Source organism: Schistocerca americana, chromosome 3 (assembly GCF_021461395.2).
Source record: "Schistocerca americana isolate TAMUIC-IGC-003095 chromosome 3, iqSchAmer2.1, whole genome shotgun sequence".
NCBI classification, from domain to species: domain Eukaryota; kingdom Metazoa; phylum Arthropoda; class Insecta; order Orthoptera; family Acrididae; genus Schistocerca; species Schistocerca americana.
The window spans coordinates 703,750,172-703,775,118 of NC_060121.1; the positions used below are offsets into that span (position 1 = coordinate 703,750,172).

At 42.7% G+C, this 24,947-nt stretch overlaps 1 protein-coding gene across 1 annotated transcript in view; it reads left to right on the forward strand.

The window, feature by feature from the left end:
• LOC124605307 overlaps positions 1-24,947 on the forward strand; it is a 925,143-nt gene that overhangs the window by 114,673 nt on the left and 785,523 nt on the right. The window lies entirely within an intron of this gene.

Here is a 24,947-nt window from a genome sequence, read left to right on the forward strand (position 1 = left end):
TACACGATGATACAAAACGAGATGCCCTTCTTTGAACGTTTTAGAGTCGTCCATCAGTCCTATCTGATGTGCACCCATACCATGCAGCAGTATTCTGGAAGAGGACGGACAAGCTTTCTTCCAGGAGTGCTAGTTCTGCAAGGTTCGCAGAAGAGCTTCTGTTAAGTTTGAAAAGTAGGAGACGAGGTACTGGCGGAAGTAAAGCTGTGAGGACGGGGCGTGAGTCGTGCTTGGGTAGCTCAGATGGTAGAGCACCTACCCACGAAAGGCAAAAAGGTCTCGAGTTCGAGTCTCGGTCCGGCACACAGTTTTAATCTGCCAGGAAGTTTAATATCAGCGCACACTCCGCTGCAGAGCGAAAATTTCATTCAAGCTTGGTGTAGGTTGTCTCTTTAGCAGACCTGTTGCATCTGCTAAGTGTTCTGCCAATAAATCGCAGTCTCTGGTTCGCTTTCCCCACAACGTTACGTATGTGATAGTTCCAGTTTAAGTCACACGTAACTGTAATCCATGAGTATTTAGCTGAATTAAAGCCGTACGTGTTATTCATCGTGTAACTGAAATTTAGCGGATTCCTTTTAGTGCTCATGTGGATGGTTTCAGAATTTTCAGTGCCACGTTTCGCACCATACAGATATCTTGTGGGACCGATGGCTAAGTCTAGCCCCCACTTCCTCCCCCTGCCCCTCCCTCCCCCCTTAAACAATCCAACCAGATATCTTGTCTAATCATTTTGCAATTGGGTTTGATCATCTGATGACTTTACAAGACGGTAAATGGCAGCATCGTCTGCAAACAACCTAAGAGGACTGCTCAGATTGTCTCGTCATTTATGTAGGTCAGGAACAGCAGAGGACCTATAACATTTCCTTGGGGAACGCCAAATATTGCTTCTATTTCATTCCAGTACTTTCCGTCAATTACTACGAACTGTGACTTTTCTGACTGCAACTCACGAATCCAGTCGCACAACTGAGACGATACTCCGTAAAGCACACAATTTGATTGACGTCACTTGTGAGGAATGGTGACAAAAGCCTTCTGGAAATCTAAAAATGTGGCATCAGTTTGCCATTCCTCATTACTTCGGGAGAATAAAGAGCTATTTGTGTATCACAACTTCTTAATCCGTGTAGGCTATTTGTCAATAAATCGTTTTCTTCGAGATAATTCATAATGTTTGAACCCAACATGAGTACCAAAATCCTGCTGCAAATCGACGTTGTTTACATGGGTCTGTAATGTCGCTGATGGTTCGGAGGAAGAACGATTGTTGGATGGCATCCGAGTGAGCTTGAGTCGCACAATTTTTACTTCACACTTTTTTCGAAAGATATGCTGGAGGAGCGGCAGTATATTCATTTCGTCTTCTAGAAACGTACGCTCTCGGAATTTTGACAGTGAACCACACCGTGATGACGAACGACTCTACTGATGCCGCCGAAGTTGTTTGAGTATCTCTGTGACGCTTTGGTTTACTGAACGAACCTGTGACGAAATGCGCTACTCTTCTTTGGGTCTTCTCTGTTTTCTATCTGGTTCGGGTCCCAGACGGCCAAGCGATATTTAAGTATCGATCGAGTGTCCTTCGCTGGTGGACTACACGTCTTGAATATCATTCCAATGAAACTCAGTCCGACGTCTGCCTCATCTGGGATTAGTTCTGTGTGTTCTTCGTTCTACTTTGAATCATTCTGTACACATAGTCCGAAATATTTAATTTATTTCGTTGCCTCCAGTGATCAACTGGCACTCGTGTAATACCATAATAATGAGCCTTTCCGTCTATTTACCTACAATAAGTTGCATTTGATGATGTTGAGGGTGAACTGTGTATCCCTGTACCAAGCGATGATTCTCTGGACTTTCTATATTTTGCTACAGTCTTCTAGCGTTGCGACTACTCTCTACATAAAAGCATCATTCGCCAGATGCCGAATTAACTTGTGAACTACTTTCAAAGTAGCCTAAGAGCTGGTATTGTTGAGGGAGTACGCACGGAGGGAGTATTCACTGAGCTGACCAATTACAGCTCAGTGGCGAACCGGTATTCGAACCTAGGCACCTTCTTTCGTGTGAAATATTATGTCAAGCAATCCACCAGGGAACTCAACACATTATTAACCTATTCTATTTCTCTCCTCCCATTATGAGCGCCCCAGAGGGAATTCCTCGAACACAGCAGCCCTAGCACTCTTTTAATAGAGGATGGAGCAGAGTGTTGGGTTTCACTGTAGTCACAGTGTTGTCATTAGTATTTGTCTCCAGAAGCACTGCAAATAAATGAAGAAAATGGCAACATTTTACTTACCTTTCCGGCGCATACAAGACACTTGCTGCAATCGCGATGTCTGCGAATCACTAAAATGTCATTTGAAAGCTGAACTCGATTCTCAGTCCTGGAAAGGCCTCAAGCAGACATGATTTTCATTACTCTTCAATGCATGCTATGAGAAATCCTGTCCTTGAACAAAATCTGCTTTCAAGAAGGCCGGGATACACGCTTTTAACAGAGATGCAAATCCACCAGAGGCTCTACTAACCTCTTCAGTCTCAGGAAAAAAGAAAAAGAAAGAAAACTCGACAGAACTACACGTTCAGTGTGAAATTTGGATTATAAATATGATATACAAAATCGCCATAGAACAGAGTGCATACAGTGTCGCTTTTGCCTTCAGTGGTACCATGACAAAAGTGAGGATTCAGGGGATGATGACAAAGGAGTTTGTATCTGTGTCCAGTATGAGCAGTTTAATGCTTTTGTTCGAACGAAAAGACAACTTCTGATTTCTCTTCCTGTATTGGGTTTAGTAATTGATTTACTTGCTTTGATTTTTAATTTTTGTTCATCTTTTTCTTGTTTTTCTTGTGTAAGGTATATGTTGTTTTAAGAGAAGTATTATTGTGTGGATTTTTCCATTTAGGCAGAAATATTATCACAATGTAGTGGATCACAATGTGATGTCAATAAGTGGTGGTTTTGAGCATTTTATGTTCATTGTTTTTGGTTTCAAGGAACACGGCATTAGAATAATTTTATCAAGGATTTAGGAACCTTGTTAATCATTTAGGACCTATTGTCACAGAACTATTTACACACTTTTTCATTATATTTGTAAAATTTAACAATATGCAGTAGAATAAAAAATATTCTAGAACTTTCAGTCCGTCTTTCTGAGTTGTAATTTGGATCACCTTTCTTCATTTACGAACATTGCTCAACTGAAATTGAAAAATATCGCGGAATTAGGCATCCTTACCCTACCACTCTTAGATTGCGAGTGGCTACAGTCAGGTGCTCAAGTTAGGTATATAGCTCCGATTCTTCTCTGGATAACACGGAATGACCCTTTTGAGTAGGATGTATATCACGTTGTTGTTGTATTAAGTAACTGTGATTGCAGAGAGCTGACGTACACGTAGTCTTAGCTGTCATCTCTTTTGTGATCAGAAATATCAATGCTACGCCAAGACAATTAAATGAAGAATTTCAAACGGAAAATCGTGTGCTAGTTTACCTAGCTGACGTCAAAGGTGCCATATGATCATGAGGGGAAGATGGAGCAATGGAGATTTATCAATCTCTAGCAAATTGATTTGTTGTACGTTGACACTTCGGATCGTGCAGAGGGGAAGCCACGACTGCGATGAGCGCGGGAAGTCAGAGGACAGAGGACGGTCACATACAGTGTCGAGAAGGTGCCAGACGATGTAAAGTGGCCCCAGCAGAGAATGGCCGACGCTATTCTACGTATATACAATGCACAGCACAGTACTTTGCCGACACTGGAGGGCCACAACAGGTTCAGATCCGTCTGCGAAGATCCGACGCCGTCTCCTGGTGGGTGGTCAGGCGGGACGCACGCCCAGTGTCGACTGTCACTACGCAGAAAGCACAACCTCCTGAGCCAGCAATAGCCACATGGACGTCCATCCCGTGCCGAGTGCCTAACTGTTGTGTTTGAGGACACATCTGCCTCCGACCTGTATCTACGCTGATCACAGCATCCGTGATAGTCGCTAAAGCGTTGACTGCAATCGGCCTGCCTGCGCTATACAGTGACACAGCGGACAACTCCAGATTTCGTTGTTTGTGTCGTTGTTGGAAGAAAAGAAGGATGACTAAGGTTTAATGTCTCGTCGACGTCTAGGTCTAGCGCCATTGGGAATAACATACGACAGTTCCATGCGACTCACACTGAGGAATAAATAGACATCTGAAGTGTTGGAGAACGGGTAAATTGGCAACCGTTTTGTTGTCCAGTAGTACTCCATCACGCACTACTTCATCGTCTGTGATTTCAGACTAGCCTTTCCTTGCCCATAACTGTGTGTATTACAGTCTCGCAAGTGCATTTTCTCGTTACTACTGTAATAACAGCGGCCCGCCCAGCTAGACGTGCGGTCTACCGCGCTGCTTCCCGAGCGGGAAGACGTGCCGGACCCCGGCACGAATCCTCCCTGCGGATTAATATCGAGGTCTGGTGTGCCGGCCCGCCTGTGGATGGTTTTTAAAGCGGTTTTCCATCTGCCTCGGCGAATGGGGGCTGGTAACCCTTATTCCACCTCAGTTACACTATGTCGGCCATTGCTGCACAAACACTGTCTCCACGTACGCGCACACCATAATTCCTCAAACGTTAGGAGTTACACTCGTCTGGTATGAGACGCTTCCGGGGACGGGAGGGGGGGGGGGGTGGGAGTGCACTGGAGGTGAACTGCACAATAACCCTGGGTTCGGTGAGGGGCGGGGGTGGGGTGAGTGGACTGCTGTGGCCTGCTAAGAGGTTGTGAACCACTGAGGTCTATGGCGGGATGAAGCCTCTCTGTCGGTTGTAGGTCCCCAGTTTAAATACACACTCTGTAATATCAAATGGTTCGGATTTCCTCACGCTTTTGATAATCGCAGCTACCTGAGGGCAACCATGTATCTGATACAACACAGCCATAGTCGCTGTTGTGTACATAGTTCCGCGTAGTCAGCATATACACAACTTTTCCACTAGAGCGCGCCCCGCTGAGCACAACAGCGCAGGCGCAGCGCTCGTCCATCTCCGCACTATGAGATGGCGCTGTCTTAGAGACGGACCAAATTCTGCTTCCGTCGATTCCTGTACTAATATGTAACGCAGCCCATGAGATTGCTGCTAACGTAGAACCTTTTCTCCTCGCGGATCACACTCGCACAGTGATACATGAATGCGCGAGGTATTATAACGAGTGTACAGACCTCCGATTAGTCAGTCTGCATTAGTCTGCATTAGTCTATAGTCAAGTTTCAGTCTGCGCCTAATAAGATTAGCATATTCCTGTACATAGCCATGAAGATAAATGTATAGACACTTTGTCAAGTATCAGAGATATGTGAGAATAAGATTAACGTACCAAGACCAAAGGAACTTCAGATTGTCTATTGTAAATAGCCTCCAGAACCAAGTTAAGTTATTTTTATGCTTGTTATTATTTTAATAAATGTGTTTGAAAATTAATCAAGTTCTGTTTAAAGTCGGTCACCTTCAATCTGCGACTCTAAGCGTGCAAGTGGCATTTCTATCGTCTGACCTAACGGCAGAAGCTAAATACGCCACGATAAGACCACGAGACATATTGCTAACACTCGCCTACTTCATTAGAGCGACAAGTCAAATAATCTGATGGTGTGTGTAACGAAGGTCTTACAGTACACACACCACAGTCGCTGGATTTGGAATTAATAAACAACCATCAAATTCACTGACTAATATACTGAGAGAGAACAAGTTACTCTCTCATCCATATTTCACATCCTGAACAGACATTGATGGAACCTGGTAGGGTGCTAAAAGCAGGAAGTATTTTTATGATTCTCAGCTCATAGAAACAGCTTGTTGGGAGCTGAAAGCAACTGGCGGCAAGCCCATCCCTTATTAAATCTTGCTGGACAGGCCCAAAGCCATACAGGGCAGACAGAGCAGCCCCTCATCAAGACAGGGCTCCAGCAGAACAATGCCGTGATACCTGCAGCGACGCCAGCAGAAGCCTGGGCACAGACAGTCTAAAGGAACAAGTCTCTCCAGTGGAGTCATAAGCCGGGCACTGTGTGCAGATCCCGCGTAATAAAGATTCACATGTTTTTGTGTTCGCTGATAGTGCAAGTAGGCCAGAGAACCAGTTCCCTCAGCTCCTCTGTTGTATAAGAGCACTCTGGCATGTGAGAAACGTTTGGAGATTACACCTCATTTATTACTCTTCATAGCTGGGACTAACAAACTCCAAGGCACAGGTGATTTAGATAAAGATCTTTGAGATTGTATCTGTTTGCTTGTTGCTGTGGGAAGGGACATGATTTTGGAGAAACTCATTTCTTCCCCCTCTGTGAAAACTTCAAAAAACCAGTAATTGACAATTTCTTTTTTTTCAGAGACTCCGATTTCTTACTCTTGGTCTGATTCGACATGAGTTTGTGCTGTCATGTGGGAGGGGAGATTAGTGCCTCTAGAGCCTTGTGATTGGCTCAAGACGGCGTGAAGGCAGTGTAGTTCATGCACTTTGTGGGAAAACGGAATTTTTTTCTGAAGAGGTGCAAAGCACTGGGGTGAGGGACTGGTGCGGGACTTCTGGTTGAAGCTCTGGCATGTGTGGTTGGTACTTGTGACCTGTCCTGAGACTGATTCACTTGCGAGTAGTTTAGACTGTGGAGTCTGTGGTGGAGTTCTTACTGTATCGGCAGTATGACTTCAAACGACTCGTACCACTTGTTCCGAGGACATACTTATTCGTTTTTGGTTTACCAGCCTTGATATCTGGTTTCCTTGTGTGCTCTGTCGTATAAGTGAGCCAAATTAGTCCTTGGTGCAACCAGTGAACGGATGTGTCACACACTGAAATCTACCGTGATTTCACGGCTCTGGTAGAGAGTAAATTTCGGCCCGTCTGCCTGATCACTAGACTGTGATTTTTGCATTTCTTTCGTGGCTGCGATCGATTCACAGGTGCTGCCTCCATATCTCATCTCCTCCGCAGCACCCATCTCGCCAGGTGCAAGTCACATCGCCACACAAAGTAAACAGGGTAACGTACTGCCACTCTGGCATTATCAGGGCGTACAGATCTCGATCACCACTTGCTCTCAGATGCACCTATGTAGAGTAACTTCAGTGGATTTGATCGATCAAAGTCTGCTCAGCGTCAGATCAATTCAGCTTGCGTTATCCACATTTTTAGGGCTAGAGTACTTCACTCACTGATCACCTAGTTACATCGTCTTTGCCAACCAGGATCCACCCATCGGAGCATTAAATCACCTATTAGTTGTTTCGGGTATTCAATCTATAACTTTTTTAGTATAATTTATGTTTTGTTTGGGAAAACAAATGTTGTTAGTACACTAAATTTTGCCGATATTCTCAGTCAGTTAAATAATTACCTTTCAATACCATAGCTGAAATACTCATATTCAGCCAATATGACTGGCGATCAAGTTTTACTGTGCCTTGACGAAAATATTATATTTTAAATAAATAACCCAACCACTTAAAAATTACTGTATGCCTAAAATGTCTGATTTTTACTTTGATTTGTGGGGCGGCAAGTGGAATTATTGAGTGAAATGTTTTGTATTTATTTATTTAATGCTGTTGTTTGCCATTCTCAACACTGGCTCTCTAACTACAATATTGGCAACCAGAAAGTGATTAGCAAAACGTGAAGCCTGTAATTAGAATTCCTAGTGCCCACTTCATCTGAGAAATACATTTATAGCTACAGCTTATAGCTCTGAGGAATTGAGATTGTCTGGGATTCATAATAGAAAAACCATTTTCTCTAAAATGTTCACTATATTCTGAAAATCACAGACCAAAAAGAATCCACACAATCCAACTACCAGAACAGTTCAGAGTCTAATGCGCAGTTGCAACTATAACTGTTCAAATTAAATGTTTAAGTGAATGCTCGTCATAATTTGATGATAATGTTCATCAAACGCCACGCTAAATAATGGTAGAATGTCTGTCCTGCAGCGGCACGTGAAAATACGACATACGCAAACTGAAGATAGATCATTAAAGTCATCCCTGAATTAACACTTCACTCGAAAACGATTTCATGGTTACTTGTATCTCGAGTAACTCATTACGGCATCCGAGGCTGTTTATAGCAATGATACCGACGCGACGCGACTCCCGGCACAGGTGGTGCGCTAATCAGCATCTGGAGAGAACTGGGGCCTTCTTCTCTCGCGCAGCGTTCTTACATATAAAGCCGCGGTGCGGACGGCTAAGGGAACGCCTGATCAAATCCCCTCTCCCGACTAGCTGCTGGGCTAGTAATGCACCACTTTAAGTTATCGAATAAATCATTGCTTCCTTTGCTGATGGCCGATGAAGCTCTCAATTTAAATGTGCAATCAGCACACAGGTAAGTAATCGTAATAAAAGTTTGACGTGGCTAAGTCAAATATTTTTGGCGAGAGAATTAATTAAATCACAGTACATGCAGTAGACGAGCTCTGAACTTGCCCTTTGGAGATATGCTATCGCTATAGTTTTATAGATATTCAGTTGAAACTTCTCACATCTTTATGATTATAGCAGATCTCCCTTCTACTTAAATTTAACATCCTAGCCTTATTTATTCGCCTACTTAATCTATCTTGCTTCCTTAATTTCTAAGACAAAAACCAGAAAATCATGAATTTCAACTAAAATTTTAATTTGTGAGATCCATAATACTGTTTCTACTAAATTATTATGAAAAAGGAATCTAAATATAAATTTTTAAGTTTCTAGCTCTTTTCTGTTGCGCCAATGATTTTTACAGAAAAACGTCCAAATTTCGAAAATGGGTACTGATATTCAACACATTGGTTTAGTATTACTCCTAGCATGGTAGAAACGTTTCAGGTTATTTACTTGATTTTTAAAGTATTGCGCAACATTTATGACGTCAGATCTAGTTATAGCGGACTGGCTGGCACACAATGGAAAGACTGATGTGAATTTTATAAGGCGTGAGTATGCTGCTTCCCTACAGACTGAAAAATTATTGAAACTAATTTCATAAATATTTCCTTTTTAATGTGTCTAGGACGTTTGCACGATGGAATAAAAATTTCGTGATACGGGATTATACATCTTGCGTTACGGGTGTAAATTGTGTGTTCCTAAATTTAATAAATACTCACATTAGAAATTTAAATTTCAAGCCTTGTAAACTGCTCAACAAAACGTTAGTAACATTTTAGCCTGCAGGTGTATGCAGGACGAGTTTTCTGTACACTGTACGAAAACAACCTTCACAACAAGTATGCGTAATATACAGTGAAAATTCCTCTTTCATTTTTTGTTTAGCCCATGGTTTAGTCATTAATTAAAGTCCAAGTTTCCGTTTATAGGAACAACCATCAGAAACCACCTGTGGAAGGAGCTGCTGAGTGGGAGACTTGCCACATTATAATGACAATATATGGCGGTGCAACGTGTATTTTATCTACTGTTCATTGCAAGCGAAATTCTCAGCAAATTTGTTTCTTTACCGACAAGTGAAAGGAATGTGTTGTGTCTAGGCAAGACAGCCTAGACACAGTGAGAGGAAGCCGACAGGCACGAACTAAGCCAAAGAGGGTGCATGAGGTCTGAAACAGGATACGTAATGATTGCTATAAAGAAAAGTACGTAGCTTCTGTAATACTTAACTTTAATCCATCCTTTTTGGTACATCTGGAGATTGTGGCGATACAAGTGAGACTCTTTAGATACATGCAATGTTACTAATGGGGCCTTGCTAGGTCGTAGCCATTGACTTAGCTGAAGACTATTCTAACTATCTGCTCGGCAAAGGAGCGAGGCTTCGTCAGTTTAGTCGCTAGCAACGTCGTCCGTACAACTGGGGCGAGTGCTAGTCCGTATCTCGAGACCTGCCTTGTGTTGGCGCTCGGTCTGCGATCACACAGTGGCGACACGCGGGTCCGACATGTACTAATGGACCGCGGCCGATTTAAAGCTACCACCTAGCAAGTGTGGTGTGTGGCGGTGACACCACAGAATGAATCAATACGTAAACGAAATAAGCAACTCGTCAGAACTGTTTTGCTAATGGGATGGTGTTGGTATTGATATGATTTTCGCATACTTAATTAGTTGTTCTAGTACACTAAACATATTTTGCAGCACAATCGCTCTCAACCGGAGAGCCACTAACGCTGGACCAGTGAGAATTTGAGAATCTTGGAGTCAGAAATTTTAAAAAAGACCGAGGTTCAGACGTGATAAGTTGGACTATGGCAACGAAGCAAAATGACACATTCTGACAAATTCAACTACGCTGCAAGTAACTGAACTCCTGCAAATGACAAAATTTTAAAGTTTGTCACCAGAATGTGTGATATCGTCACTGATGCTGTAAGATACATCAGTTAATATCTTCGTTTCACTTTCTTTAATCATTGTGATTATTTTTGTTGAAAAAGTATCTATTACTGCTTATTCTTAATGGAACCATAGAAAACTATTCAGTTATTGAGTACCAATTGAAGTAATACCTGTACGTGAATTGTTCATGTCCGTGAACGAATTTATTATTATTAGGCAACGAGTAGAATAAAGTTGAACTTAACTGTCAGCCTGCCGGCCGGAGTGGCCGAGCGGTTCTAGGCGCTACAGTCTGGAACCGCGCGACCGCTACGGTCGCAGGTTCGAATCCTGCCTCGGGCATGGATGTGTGTGATGTCTTTAGGTTAGTTAGGTTTAAGTAGTTCTAAGTTATAGGGGACCGATGACCTCAGAAGTTGAGTCCCATAGTGCTCAGAGCCAACTGTCAGCCAATTAAGTGATGTAGCTTTATTTTTAAAGTATCACACGATAAATTTAAAAGTTCAAAATAATTTAAAGTGTGAGTAGATGTGTTGATTTCTGTGACTACCCTCACATGTTCTTTATCGACATAGAATATCTTGGTCAACTACATTATTAATATCGTTGACTTGTTTACCAATTAACACGCAGAACGCTTTCGACGTTAAAAAATGGTCTGAGAGTCATACTGATGTGATCACCGACAACGAACCCACTTCAAGGGAAGCTTCAACTGTTATTTCCTGGACAACTCAGTCTTTCTTCGACCATTCAATCAGTTGCCGTACAAAACAAAAATATCGGCGGATCGTTCCAGTAGATAAGGAAACCAAGACTCAAGGGAAATCAAGACACATTCATTGGATCTATTGACAGAGAAAAGGGTTCGAAATCGTAAAATAGTCCAAGATGTTCAAAATTCTTATGGAAATAAGGGTAAGCTATAGGGAAATTGAAAGTGGGTGATATACAATATGCACAAGACCCAAGACGGAACTGTAAGACAGGAACGCCAAGAACAAAGTGCTCGGATTAAGAAGAGTGTAAGAGAGGGATATAGAATAACGCCCCTACTGTTAAATCTATATATAGAAGAAGCAATGACTGACATAAAAGAAAGGTTTGAAGGTTTTCCGTTATATTTGCATATTTACCAACTTCCATAGATTCAATTTATTCTATGTCGATTATCCGCAAGCAGTCTTTGCTCTTATCTCTGAAGCCACTGATCGACTTTCGTTACATCGTCTGCTACGGTAGTGTATCCGATCAGGTTGTTTGGCGCGTGAGTGGCGTAGCCAATGAGGTGCTTAGGTGCACAGTCGTTAGCCATGCCTTGCAAGTTCCTATCCCGTTCGTGGCTGTGGTATAGATAAGTGGCTCCATTTATGCATGCCGAGGAAGAAAGAGAGAGCTATATACACACTTATAAATGGATATCTGAAAGCAGCAATGATTTATATGTGTGAGATATTTTATTAAGACAAAACTCTCTCGCGCGGAGACTATTGACAACAGGTGGCATTTTTGCAATACTAATTGTGGGATGAGTCATGTGCTATTGTTGAGAGTTATCTGGATCTAATGTTGAATATTGTAGCAGACTGCCTTGCGAATACCACTCAGTGGATCAGTTTCCATACTGTTTATGAAGTGCAGTTACCTAACGATAGTGCTTAGCAAATCAGTTTTTTTTCACAAAATAGGTTGTTTGTGTCATACGTGATTTGCCAATGTACGTTGAAGAACTGATGTTTGTGTTGCTGTACTAAAGACGGCACATGTACAGAATGATTATGATTAAACTTTCTCCAAATGGGAGGGCCACCATAAAAAACGAGTTATCGTGGGACACTGAAACTTTGTGGAAACTTTCGTAAGAAGATGCAAAAGAGAAATAGCGAATACACAACGGGAAAAACCACAGTTTAATTTCCACACGAGAGGGTGACGTTTGTTAATTACGTATCGTGTTTACGTCCCAGGTTACAATAGTCGTTCAGTGTGGTGATCATCTGCATCCACGACAGTCTGTAGTCGCACTAGAGATACCATTTCAGAACTGCCCGCAGAACGTTTTGAACGGTGGACCATGGAATGTTCAGATGTCGTGACACAGCTGGTGCACTGCTTGAAGATCGCACATTGTGTCCAACATTCTCAGCCATGGTAATTTATTCAACAATTTATGGTGCCATTGGCCGTCGGACCCTCCCAGAGCAATTCATAAATCGTCAGTTAATTCGAACATCTGAATCAGTCTTCATTCCCAGTGGAGAAAGTTGACCTCTTCGTATTCCTTTAGTGCGTCGAGACTCGCGAATAACAGCAGCACTATTAATGTCATTTTAATAAAACAGCCATACGAGTAAAGCTCTGCTCGTCTCGTCCAGACCCATGTTGACTGCGTGCAACTATAATGCATACTGATGTTTGTGTTTCAGCCCTACGTAGCCCTACCAGTAACAGCTTCTGGCGGCAAGTCATGGCACTAACAGGTAAATCCTGCAGCGCACAGTCTGGTCATCATTCCTATAAAGTTGGATACCCATATTGTAAATACACTACTGGCCATTAAAATTGCTACACCAAGAAGAAATGCATATGATAAATGGGTATTCATTGGACAAATATGTTATACTAGAACTGACATGTGATTACATTTTCACGCAATTTGGGTGCATAGATCCTGAGAAATCAGTACCCAGAACAACCACCTCAAGCCGTAACAACGGCTTTGATACGCGTGGGCATTGAGTCAAACAGAGCTTGGATGGCGTGTACAGGTACAGCTGCCCATGCAGCTTCAACACGATACCACAGTTCATTAAGAGTAGTGACTGGCGTATTGTGACGAGCCAGTTGCTCGGCCAACACTGACCAGACGTTTTCAATTGGTGAGAGATCTGGAGAATGTGCTGGCCAGCGCAGCAGTCGAACATTTTCTGTAACCAGAAAGGCCCGTACAGGACCTGCAACATACGGTCGTGCATTATCCAGCTGAAATGTAGGGTTTCGCAGAGATCGAATGAAGGGTAGAGCCACGGGTCGTAACACATCTGAAATGTAACGTCCACTGTTCAAAGTGCTATCAATGCGAGCAAGAGTGACCGAGACGCGTAACCAGTGGCACCCCATACCATCACGCCAAAACGCCGGGTGATAGACCAGTATGGCGCTGACGAATACACGTTTCCAATGTGCGTTCACCGCGATGTCGCCAAACACGGATGCAACCATCATGATGCTGTAAACAGAACCTGGATTCACCCAAAAAAATGACGTTTTGCCATTCGTGCACCCAGGTTCGTCGTTGAGTACACCATCGCAGGCGCTACTGTCTGTGATGCTGTGTCAAGGGTAACCGCAGCCACGTTCTCCGAACTGAAAGTTCATGCTGCTGCAAACGTCGTCGAACTGTTCGTGCAGATGGTTGTTGTCTTGCAAACGTCCCCATCTGTTGACTTAGGGATCGAGACATGGCTGCACGATGCGTTACAGCCATACGGATAAGATGCCTGTCATCTTGACGGCTAGTGATACGAGGCCGTTGGGATACAGCACGGCGTTGTGTGTTACCCTCCTGAACCCACCGACTCCATATTCTGCTAACAGTCATTGGATCTCGACCAACGCGAGGAGCAATGTCGGGATACGATAAAACGCAATCCGACCTTTATCAAAGTCGGAAACGTGATGGTACGCATTTCTCCTCCATACACGAGGCATCACAACAGCGTTTCACCAGGCAACGCCGGTCAACTGCTGTTTGCGTATGAGAAATCGGTTTGAAACTTTCCTCATGTCAGCACGTTGTAGGTGTCGCCATTGGCGCCAACCTTGTCTGAATGCTCTGAAAAGCTAATAATTTGCATACCACAGCATCTTCTTCCTGTCGGTTAAATTTCGCGTCTGTAGCACATCTTCATGGTGTAGCAGTTTTAATGGCTACTAGTGTAGTATTCTGTCTACACTGGCTCAAGTAGCGAATGTTTAATTACCACCATCCTGTGACTGTAATCGATGTGGATTACGTAAACTTTTGTATATTTGAGGCCCAATAATAATCCAAAGTTAACGCAAACGTTATACCTTTATTTCAAGTCCATACCTTTCATATATTCAGTTAAATGAACTGCAACTTTTGAGAGATAATAGATGTGAGCAACTATAAGGCCTAGCACGACATGCTTATGCGGAAATAACCGAATTAAATATTTTCGTGACTAGTTCGATTAATGTTTCAACTGGATCGTTTTGGCTCGAAACAAATATTCAGAAGTAAGCCACTTTTCCCCTTACGAAGCTACTTTCATGCCACGGAAAGTAAGTTCATCTCAAAATCTACGAGAAGGCAGCTGCGTCACATTATGATTACATGTTTTGCGGTACAATGGTATTAAAATGTCACCACTACGAAGTGTAATAATTTTATAGATGAATGCACAAGATAGGGTCCGTATCTTGGAGCTCAGAGAAGACTAAATGTTGTCAGGAAGATACAGTTTTGTCTGACTAAATGGAAAGTTAACCAACAGGCAACATTAAATTATTGCAGGTATCAATTACAGCTCCGTTCGTTATTTAAGTGTCGGTGTTTGAAGAAACATAAGTGACAGGACTCAGATTGCATCACATTAACTGGGAATTATTCAGTTTTGATGGAACGATAACGTGTTTGTGGGACTTAACTGCTAAGATTCACTGTTTTGAGATACAAGCAAAACCATTCACTCTATTGACTCCATACAAGTTCAAGAACGAAATTAAAATTCAAACTGAAAGAATATCGATGATATAATTCGCTTATGTCATCACTAACCTCAGTGATCGTTAAGAGGGATTATAGAACCTGTTGAATGGAACGAGCGGTCTAATGAGCACACACTACGAATTAAAGTAAATCGAAGAAAGAAGAAAACAAGAGGAGTAGCTGAAACGATATTAGCGATTAACTTAACATCAAATTTGGGGGCCACGAGGTAGAAGAAATGAAGGAATTATTTTATCTTGGAAGCAAAACAGCACATGACGGACGAAGCAAGGAGAACATAAAAAGCAGACCAGCACAGGCAAAGAGGACATTCCTGGCCAAAAGTAAGCTACTTGTGTAACACATTGACCTGAAGGAAGAAATTTCTGAGAATGGATGTGTAGAATTCAGCATTCCGTGGAAATGAACCATTGACTGTAGGGAAACCGGAACAGAGGAGAATCGATTCGACTGAGGTGTGGTGTTACAGAAGGATGTAGAAAGTTAGGTAGACCGGTAAGATAGGAAATGAGGAGGTTCTCTGCAAAATCGGCGAGGAGAGAACCATGTAGAAAGTATTGACAATAACAAGGGACGGGGAGATAGGTCATGCGTTAAGACACTAGGCCAGGGAATAACATCCGTGATGCGGAAGGGTACTGCAGAGGCAATAAACTGTAGGAAAAACGAAGGTTGGAATGTATCTTGGCGAGTCACATCAAACCAGTCTGAAGACTGATTAAAAGGACTGATGAAAAGAATAGCAAATTTGATCAACGGTAGCCGAAGCAGCTGCCGGCCAAGCCTAGGGGAAATACAGTGCTTTCAAAGTTACGGAGATTTTTCGCTTAGATGATTACGAATCTTTTCGTGCGTTTTGCAGCCAATGTGCTTCGATCAACTACTAGTTTTAATGTCCTTTAGATTTGTTATTAGTGAATTACAGAAAAAATTATAATTAATTGAAACCGTCAGCTGCCGGCAGGTGTTGACATACCTTGATGGGGACAGCCGAAAATGTGTGCCCCGACCGGGACTCAACCCGATATCTCTTACTTGTTGTTATTAGTGAATTACAGAAAAAATTATAATTAATTGAAACCGTCAGCTGCCGGCAGGTGTTGACATACCTTGATGGGGACAGCCGAAAATGTGTGCCCCGACCGGGACTCAACCCGATATCTCTTACTTACATGGCAGACGCTCTATCCATCTGAGCACCCGAGGACACAGATGAATAGCGCGACTGCAGGGATTTATCCCTTGCACGCTTACCGTAAGACCCACATTCCCAACTGTCCACAATCTACATACGTAATGTTCCTAATTAGAGAAAAGTAACGAAAGTTCCGCAAATGTTAGTTTGCGTGAAAAACGGTACAGAGGTTTTAGATACTTTTCAACATTATACTCCGTTTGATTTTCTGTCGACATCGAAAAATCTCCAGTATGTTTCCTCCATTGTTTGATAGGAGAAGTGAATTACTTTCAGTAATTAAATTTAGTGAGGAAACATGCGACCTGGATGATTTATCATATGTGGATTAAAAGAAGAAAGAGACATATGCTGTCCACTTTGAATTGCAATGAAAAACATGAATTGAAATACATGTTTATATATAATTAATTTGTATTTTATAAAATCATTTATTTTGCATACTTTACTAAGTCTATTGGGACACAAATGACGGTATCTTACATTCGAAACAAGTTCATTTCCGTAATCAACAAATGTAACGGTTACACCTTTTAATTAATCGTTATTCTTCAGTAACTTCGACTCACGATTCGTGATCAATAATTCATTGCAGAAAACAGGATTTTAAATAAATGCTTGTAATAAATTTATTGGGAGCTTGTACTATCACCTTTTTATTTATTCAAAAATAATATCACTTACTACCTCGAAACCTTACGTAAACAAAAGATTTTGCAACTCGAAAAATAACTTGATATTTTTCCCGACTCTGCGACATTTCTTACCACTCTGTGGTGTCATCGTTGCTCGTCACTTGCGTATGGTATGGTCGAGGCACTAGAAATGAGCTGTCCAGTGCTGAAGAACGAGCAGGAAAAATCGATTAAATTACAATCATATCAACTCTACCTCTCCACAGTCTGTTTCTTTTTCACTTTTTTAGGTTGTTACCGTGGTAAGTAGCGCGCGAAGGGCTATTAGATTTGGGAAACATTAAAAATACTCCCATAAATGTAAAGAATTTTGGTGCCCCTGTTGGCATTATCCAATGTCCTTAGTAATTTATAAGGTTTTTGAACATCAGTACTAATTTATGTTTTATACCACTAGTAAGCGTATGAAACGATTTTTTACCCGCTGTCGGATACACGTACGTTAATCTATTTGTCGACTTTTTTCCTCGGCGTATTAGTTCGTACAAAATGATATTTCGGCTAAACAGTATACTCGTCTACAGAATTCCAAGCAGACATCTTTGAACGCAAGCTGATTGTGCAATTAGGAACGGAAACACGTTCCACGAATATTGGTTTCAGGAGATAGATCTGATTAAGTTTTGGTCCCACCAATGCAAGGATCTCTAATGATGGCCAATCGTCTGTCCAATATTTGTCTTTTTTTCCTTCAATATAAAATTGGCATGTCGATATAGAAATGCTCTAGATGTTGAACGCGTAGACTGACTTCGAAAGAAAATGGGAGGAGGGAGGATGCGTGATTCCTGGAACATTGAGGACATTTTGCAGATAAACGTTGTTAGCATTCCGGAAAGATTTTATTAGAACTGAGTTGTGAGCTTGTTATGGCCTGCTGCCACAACCGTCCGACACACAAATGGATTGGAAGTCGAATGTGATGTCTGCATTTTGGAGGGCAGGAAAGCAATCTGCCATTTTCATAGACAGGAGTGAAGAACTGCCTAAAAACCACCGGCCAGCTGACTGGCCACTAACTTGCTATGAGGATTCCATTCTGGCGTGGTATACCTCCTTGTGTCTCAACTTAAAGTACTGTAGGTTGTTTTCATCTTCTATTTTTTGCCGTAGTATAAGAGAACTGTACTTACATTGCCATCTTTAAAATTTCCTTCATGGTGGCCATACTATAAAAGTTTCATCTTTAAAAATAAGAACGATTCTTCGTTCCGTATGTGTCTTGAATTGAATCCCTCGCGAAGTTAGTATTAGCTATCTTGAGGGGTAGAGAGGAATGTACGTAAAAAAGAAAGGCTTTTGTTTATCACTTCTTAAACCTTGTTTCAGGCTTGCAGGCCTGAACTATTAGGTACAGTAAGAATTCTTGTCTAAGCAGTAAGCTATGCGAGCAGGTTAGATAATAAATATTTACAGAGTAAATTAATATTTATGATCATGTAAAACTGTCACCATTAAGAGAATTAGAAATTAATGCACATACACTGAAGCGCCAAAGAAATTGGTGTAGGCATGCGTATTAAAATACAGAGATATGTAAACAGGCAGAATACGGCACTGCGAACGCTAACGCCTATACAGTGTGGAGAAAAATTGTCACGAAATTTTAAACCTTGATAGCTGTTTCATGTAGGAACCAAAATTACTAATGTTGTGTAGGTCGACAACGCACAATTTTTAAACTATGGAAACTTGGCGCCACGCGCTCCGATTGGCCGCGGGATTCCCCTTTTGCTGGATGCTCTGGACAACGCATGACCGCGAATGCTTTGCCTGCTCGAGATGGCGATGTATCCAAGGCGGCCTGCACGCTCCGTGGTAGAGCGCCAGCCTTCCACTCTGGGGGCCTCAGGGCGAATCCGCGGGGCTCGACACATGCATTGTAGTTTCACGGTAAGACGTATGTTTACTTAAAGCAGATGCTCGAACTGGCGACCCCCTGATGCGACACAAGCTTGGTAACGTCGAGCGGTGTTTTACCGAACTCTTTCAAAGTTTCCTGGCATTGCCCTGATGTGATCGGCGGCATGTTGAATGCGATCCATTAATTTCTCTTCGTTTCTAGGTGGTTCGCGTCCGGGCAGGTGAACTAGAACCTTCAAGAATCCCCACAGGAAAAAGTCAGGTGAGGTGTGGTCTGGCGACTGCGGGGCCCATGTCCAACGAACACCTCTGCCAGTTGCCAGGACGTACAAGAGTTCTTTTAAATATCTGCACACAGCACGACTGTTATGAGCGGGGACCTCATCAAGCTGCAACCACATGCGTAGCCGTATGTCTAGGAGAAAGTCTTCTAGCAGCCAGGGTAGAGTTTCTTTCAAAAAGTGAAGGTAATTTGCACCGGTAAGTTGAGGAGGTAGACGGACCGGTCCAATCAGTTGGCCACCCACAATATCTGCCCAAATGTTGAGCGAAAATCGTCCCTGGTGTCGGTGGACGTACATGACGTGAGGATTTTCCCTTGCCCAGCAATGAACGTTTCGAGTGTTGTAAAGGCCATCCCGGTGGAAGGTGCACTCGTCGGTAAACAACACAAAGGCGGGGAAGTCGGTATCTCATGCTACGCTTTGCAGAAACCACCGGCAAAGCCCTAGCCTGTGTTCATAGTCCGCCACAGGATTTAGGTTGCGGGCAGGGTGGAAACTAAATGGATGCTGGCCGTCATCCCTCAAAACCTCCTAGACTAACCGATGAGTGACCCCCATGTCGTGTACAACCGCTCGAATACTTGTCGTAGGTGCTTCCTCAAAGCGCTCGAGAACAGTCTCTTCAAATGCAGCATCCCATCGTGTTCGAGGTCTTCCAGCATGACCATGATATCCTGATAACCAGCCTGTTTCGCCAAGTCACCGGTGAATTGCTGTGAACGTTTGTGGGTGTGGGTGGCGTCTTGCTGGGTACCGTTCTTCATACAACTGTCGAACTTCATGCGCATTACCGTCGGCTAGTCCGTAAACAAAAACCACATCTCGCTGTTCTTCAAACGAATAGTGTGCCGCCACGCTTACTGTCGAGCGTTTCTAGGCGCTACAGTCTGGAACCGCGCGACCGCTACGGTCGCAGGTTCGAATCATGCCTCGGGCATGGATGTGTGTGATGTCCTTAGTTTTGTTAGGTTTAAGTAGTTCTAAGTTCTAGGGGGCTGATGACCTCAGATGTTAAGTCCCATAGTGCTCAGAGCTATTTGAACGCTTACTGTATGACTAAATCGCAGGTGACGGGTGTGCGCTCCGAAGCGAAGCTTAAGTGTGAATGCCTCTGACGTGAGGTGGAGACAAACGGCAAGACCTATTCGACACGTGTGCATATCACGTTGATAAGATAACATCTGTCTTGCACAGTTGCTAGATCGGTGGCTGCTGCTACAATGGCAGGTTATCAAGATTTAAGTGAGTAGTCGTCGTACAAGCGATGGGACTCTGCAACTCGGAGATAGCGATGAAGTGGGGATTTTTCCGTACGACCAGTTCACGAGTGTACCGTTAATATCAGGAAACTGGTAAAACATCAAATCTTCGACATCTCTGCGGCCAGAAAAAGATCCAGCAAGAACGGGACCAACAGCAATTGAAGATAATCGTTCAGTGTTACAGAAGCGCAACCCTTCCACAAAATTTGCAGATTTCAATGCTGGACCATCAATAAGTGTCAGCGTACGAACTATTCCACGAAACATCATCGATATGGGCTTTCGCCGGCCTTTCACTCAGGCCCACTCGTGTACCCTTTATGACTGCACGACACAAAGCTTTACGCCTCGTCTGGGCCCGTCAACACCAACATTGGACTTTCGATGACTGAGAACATGTTGCCTGGTCGGACGAGTCTAATTTCAAATTGTATCGAGCAGATAGACATGTACGGTTATAGCGACAACCTGCATCTCTGTGTTCAAGCTGGTGGAGGCTCCGTAACGGTGTGGGGCGTGTGCAGTTGGAGTGATATGGGACCCCTGATACGTCTAGATTCGGATCTGACATGTGACACGTACCCAAGCATTCTGTCTGATCACCTGAATTCTTTCGTGTCCATTGTGCATTCCGACAGACTTGGGAAATTCCAGCAGGACAAAGTAACACCCCACCCGTCCAGAATTGTTACAGTGTGGCTCCAGGAACACTCATTTGAGTTTAAAAACTTTCGCTGGCCACCAAAGTCCCCAGACATGAACATTATCGAGCATATCTGGGATGTCTTGCAACGCGCTGTTCAGAAGAGATCTGCACCCTCTCGTACTGTTACGGATTTATGGACAGCCCTGCAGGATTCATGGTGTCAGTTCCCTCCAGCGCTAATTCAGACATTTGTCGAGTCCTTGTCATGTCGTGTTGCGGCACTTCTGCATGCTCGCGGGGGCCCTACACGATTTTATGAAGGTGTACCAGTTTCTTTGGCTCTTCAGTGTAATTAGTAATGAATAGTCGGTCTATTGTTAGTATTCATGTTTCTGCATAACATTAATGAAGAAATATGGTCTTATTTTCATTACATGTGTTATTCATTGTAGAAAGTTATAGAGTAAAAAAGTAAAAAATATGGATCTCACGGATTGCGGCCAGATTTCTTATGTTGGATTCATGACCTCTATTCCCGCCGGCTTTCTTTTGTTTTATATGCAGTCTGACTGGTCCAATTTTCGCTTCGATATCTTTCGATTAGAGTGAATGCAGTGTTGCCTGCCTGTCTCATGTTGGCAGCTAATCTCCGGTACCCGCTGCGCTGGGTGGACTGACTGACGTCCGACCGGCGGCCGACATCGCTGGGCCTGGCGGCCTGCCCTTTGAGGGCCTAGGGGCTGCTCTTTTTGCGTGTTCGTGTGTACGTGTGTGTTGGTGCCTCAGATTGCTTTGAGAGTTTCACAAATTGCTTTGACTGCTTCTTTAACTTAGCACGTTCGAGTAGAGGACTGTTTACTATACAACAGCCGAATGTGGCATATTGTGATCCTCAGTTCGTCAGTAGTTCGTCAGTGAGCCATACCCCCGCATTATATAACCTCGCTTTTGCGGTACAGTTGTTGTTGTTGTGGTCTTCAGTCCTGAGACTGGTTTGATGCAGCTCTCCATTCTACCCTATCCTGTGCAAGCTTCTTCATCTCCCAGTACCTACTGCAGCCTACATCCTTCTGAATCTGCTTAGTGTATTCATCTCTTGGTCTCCCTCTACGATTTTTACCCTCCACGCTGCCCTCCAATACTAAATTGGTGATCCCTCGATGTCTCAGAACATGTCCTACCAACCGATTCCTTCTTCTAGTCAAGTTGTGCCACAAGCTCCTCTTCTCCCCAGTCCTATTCAATACCTCCTCATTAGTTATGTGATCTACCCATCTAATCTTCAGCATTCTTCTGTAGCAACACATTTCGAAAGCTTCTATTCTTTTCTTGTCTAAACTATTTATCGTCCACGTTTCACTTCCATACATGGCTACACTCAATACAAATACTTTCAGAAATGTCTTACTGACACTTAAATCTATACTCGATGTTAACAAATTTCTCTTCTTCAGAAACGCTTTCCTTGGCATTGCCAGTCTACATTTTATATCCTCGCTACTTCGACCATCATCAGTTATTTTGCTCCCCAAATAGCAAAACTCCTTTACTACTTTAAGTGTCTCATTTCCTAATCTAATTCCTTCAGCATCACCAGACTTAATTCGACTACATTCCATTATCCTCGTTTCGCTTTTGTTGATGTTCATCTTATATCCTCCTTTCAAGACACTGTCCATTGCGTTCAACTGCTCTTCCAAGCACATTGCTGTCTCTGACAGAATTACAATGTCATCGGCGAACCTCAAAGTTTTTATTTCTTCTCCATGGGTTTTAATACCAACTCCGAACTTCCCTTTACTGCTTGCTCAATATACAGATTGAATAACATCGGGGAGAGGCTGCAACCCTGTCTCACTCCCTTCCCAACCACTGCTTCCCTTTCATACCCCTCGACTCTTATAACTACCATCTGCTTTCTGTACAAATTGTAAATAGCCTTTCGCTCCCTGTATTTTACCCCTGCCACCTTCAGAATTTAAAAGAGAGTATTCCAGTCAACATTGTCAAAAGCTTTCTCTAAGTCTACAAACGCTAGAAACGTAAGTTTGCCTTCCCTTAATCTTTCTTCTAAGATAAGTCGTAGGGTCAGTACTACCTCACGTGTTCCAACGTTTCTACGGAATCCAAACTGATCTTCCCCGAGGTCGGCTTCTACCAGTTTTTCCATTCGTCTGTAAAGAATTCGCGTTAGTATTTTGGGGCTGTGACTTATTAAACTGATAGTTCGGTAATTTTTGCATCTGTCAACACCTGCTTTCTTTGGGATTGGAGTTATTATATTCTTCTTGAAGTCTGAGGGTATTTCGCCTGTCTCATACGTCTTGCTCACTAGATGGTAGAGTTTCGTTAGGACTGGCTCCCCCAAGGCTGTCAGTAGTTCTAATGGAATGTTGCTTACTCCGGGGGCCTTGTTTCGACTCAGGTCTTTCAGTGCTCTGTCAAACTCTTCACGCAGTATCATATATCCCATATTATCTTCATCTACATCCTCTTCCATTTCCATAATATTGTCCTCAAGTACATCGTCCTTGTATAGACCCTCTATATACTCCTTCCACCTTTCTGCCTTTCCTTCTTTGCTTAGAACTGGGTTTCCATCATAGCTCTTGATATTCATGCAAGTGGTTCTCCTTTCTCCAAAGGTCTCTTTAATTTTCCTGTAGGCATTATCTATCTTACCCCTAGTGAGATAAGCCTCTACATCCTTACATTTGTCCTCTAGCCATGCCTGCTTAGCCATTTTGCACTTCCTGTCGATCTAATTTTTGAAATGTTTGTATTCCTTTTTGCCTGCTTCATTTACTGCATTTTTATATTTTCTCCTTTCATCAATTAAATTCAATATTTCTTCTGTTACCCAAGGGTTTCTACTAGCCCTCGTCCTTTTACTTATTTGATCCTCTGCTGCCTTCACTATTTCATCCCTCAAAGCTTCCCATTCTTCTTCTACTGTATTTCTTTCCCCCATTCCTGTCAATTGTTCCCTTATGCTCTCCCTGAAACTCTGTACAACCTCTGGTTTAGTCAGTTTATCCAGCTCCCATCTCCTTAAATTCCCACGTTTTTGCAGTTTCTTCAGTTTTAATCTACAGTTCATAACCAATAGATTGTGGTCAGAGTCCACATCTGCCGCTGGAAATGTCTTACAATTTAAAACCTAGTTCCTAAATCTCTGTCTTACCATTATATAATCTATCTGATACCTACTAGTATCTCCAGGGTTCTTCCATGTATACAGCCTTCTTTCACGATTCTTGAACCAAGTGTTAGCTATGATTAAATTATGCTCTGCGCAAAATTCTACCAGGCGGCTTCTTCTTTGATTTCTTAGCCCCAATCCATATTCACCTACCATGTTTCCTTCTCTCCCTTTTCCTACTGCCGAATTCCAGTCACCCATGACTATTAAATTTTCTTCTCCCTTCACTACCTGAATAATTTCTTTTATCTCATCATACATTTCATCAATTTATTCGTCATCTGCAGAGCTAGTTGGCATATAAACTTGTACTACTGTAGTAGGCGTGGCATTCGTGTCTATCTTGGTCACAATAATGCGTTCACTATGCTGTTTGTAGTAGCTTACCAGTACTCCTATTTTTTTTATTCATTATTAAACCTACTCCTGCATTACCCCTATTTGATTTTGTGTTAATAACCCTGTATTCACCTGACCAACAGTTTTGTTCCACCTGCCAGCGAACTTCACTAATTCCCACTATATCTAACTTTAACCTATCCATTTCCCTTTTTAAATTTTCTAACCTACCTGCCCTATTAAGGGATCTGACATTCCACGCTCCGATCCGTAAAATAGCAGTTTTCTTTCCGATTGGGGGATTATTTTACCTTCGGAATATTTTACCCAAGAGGACGCCATCATCATTTAATCAT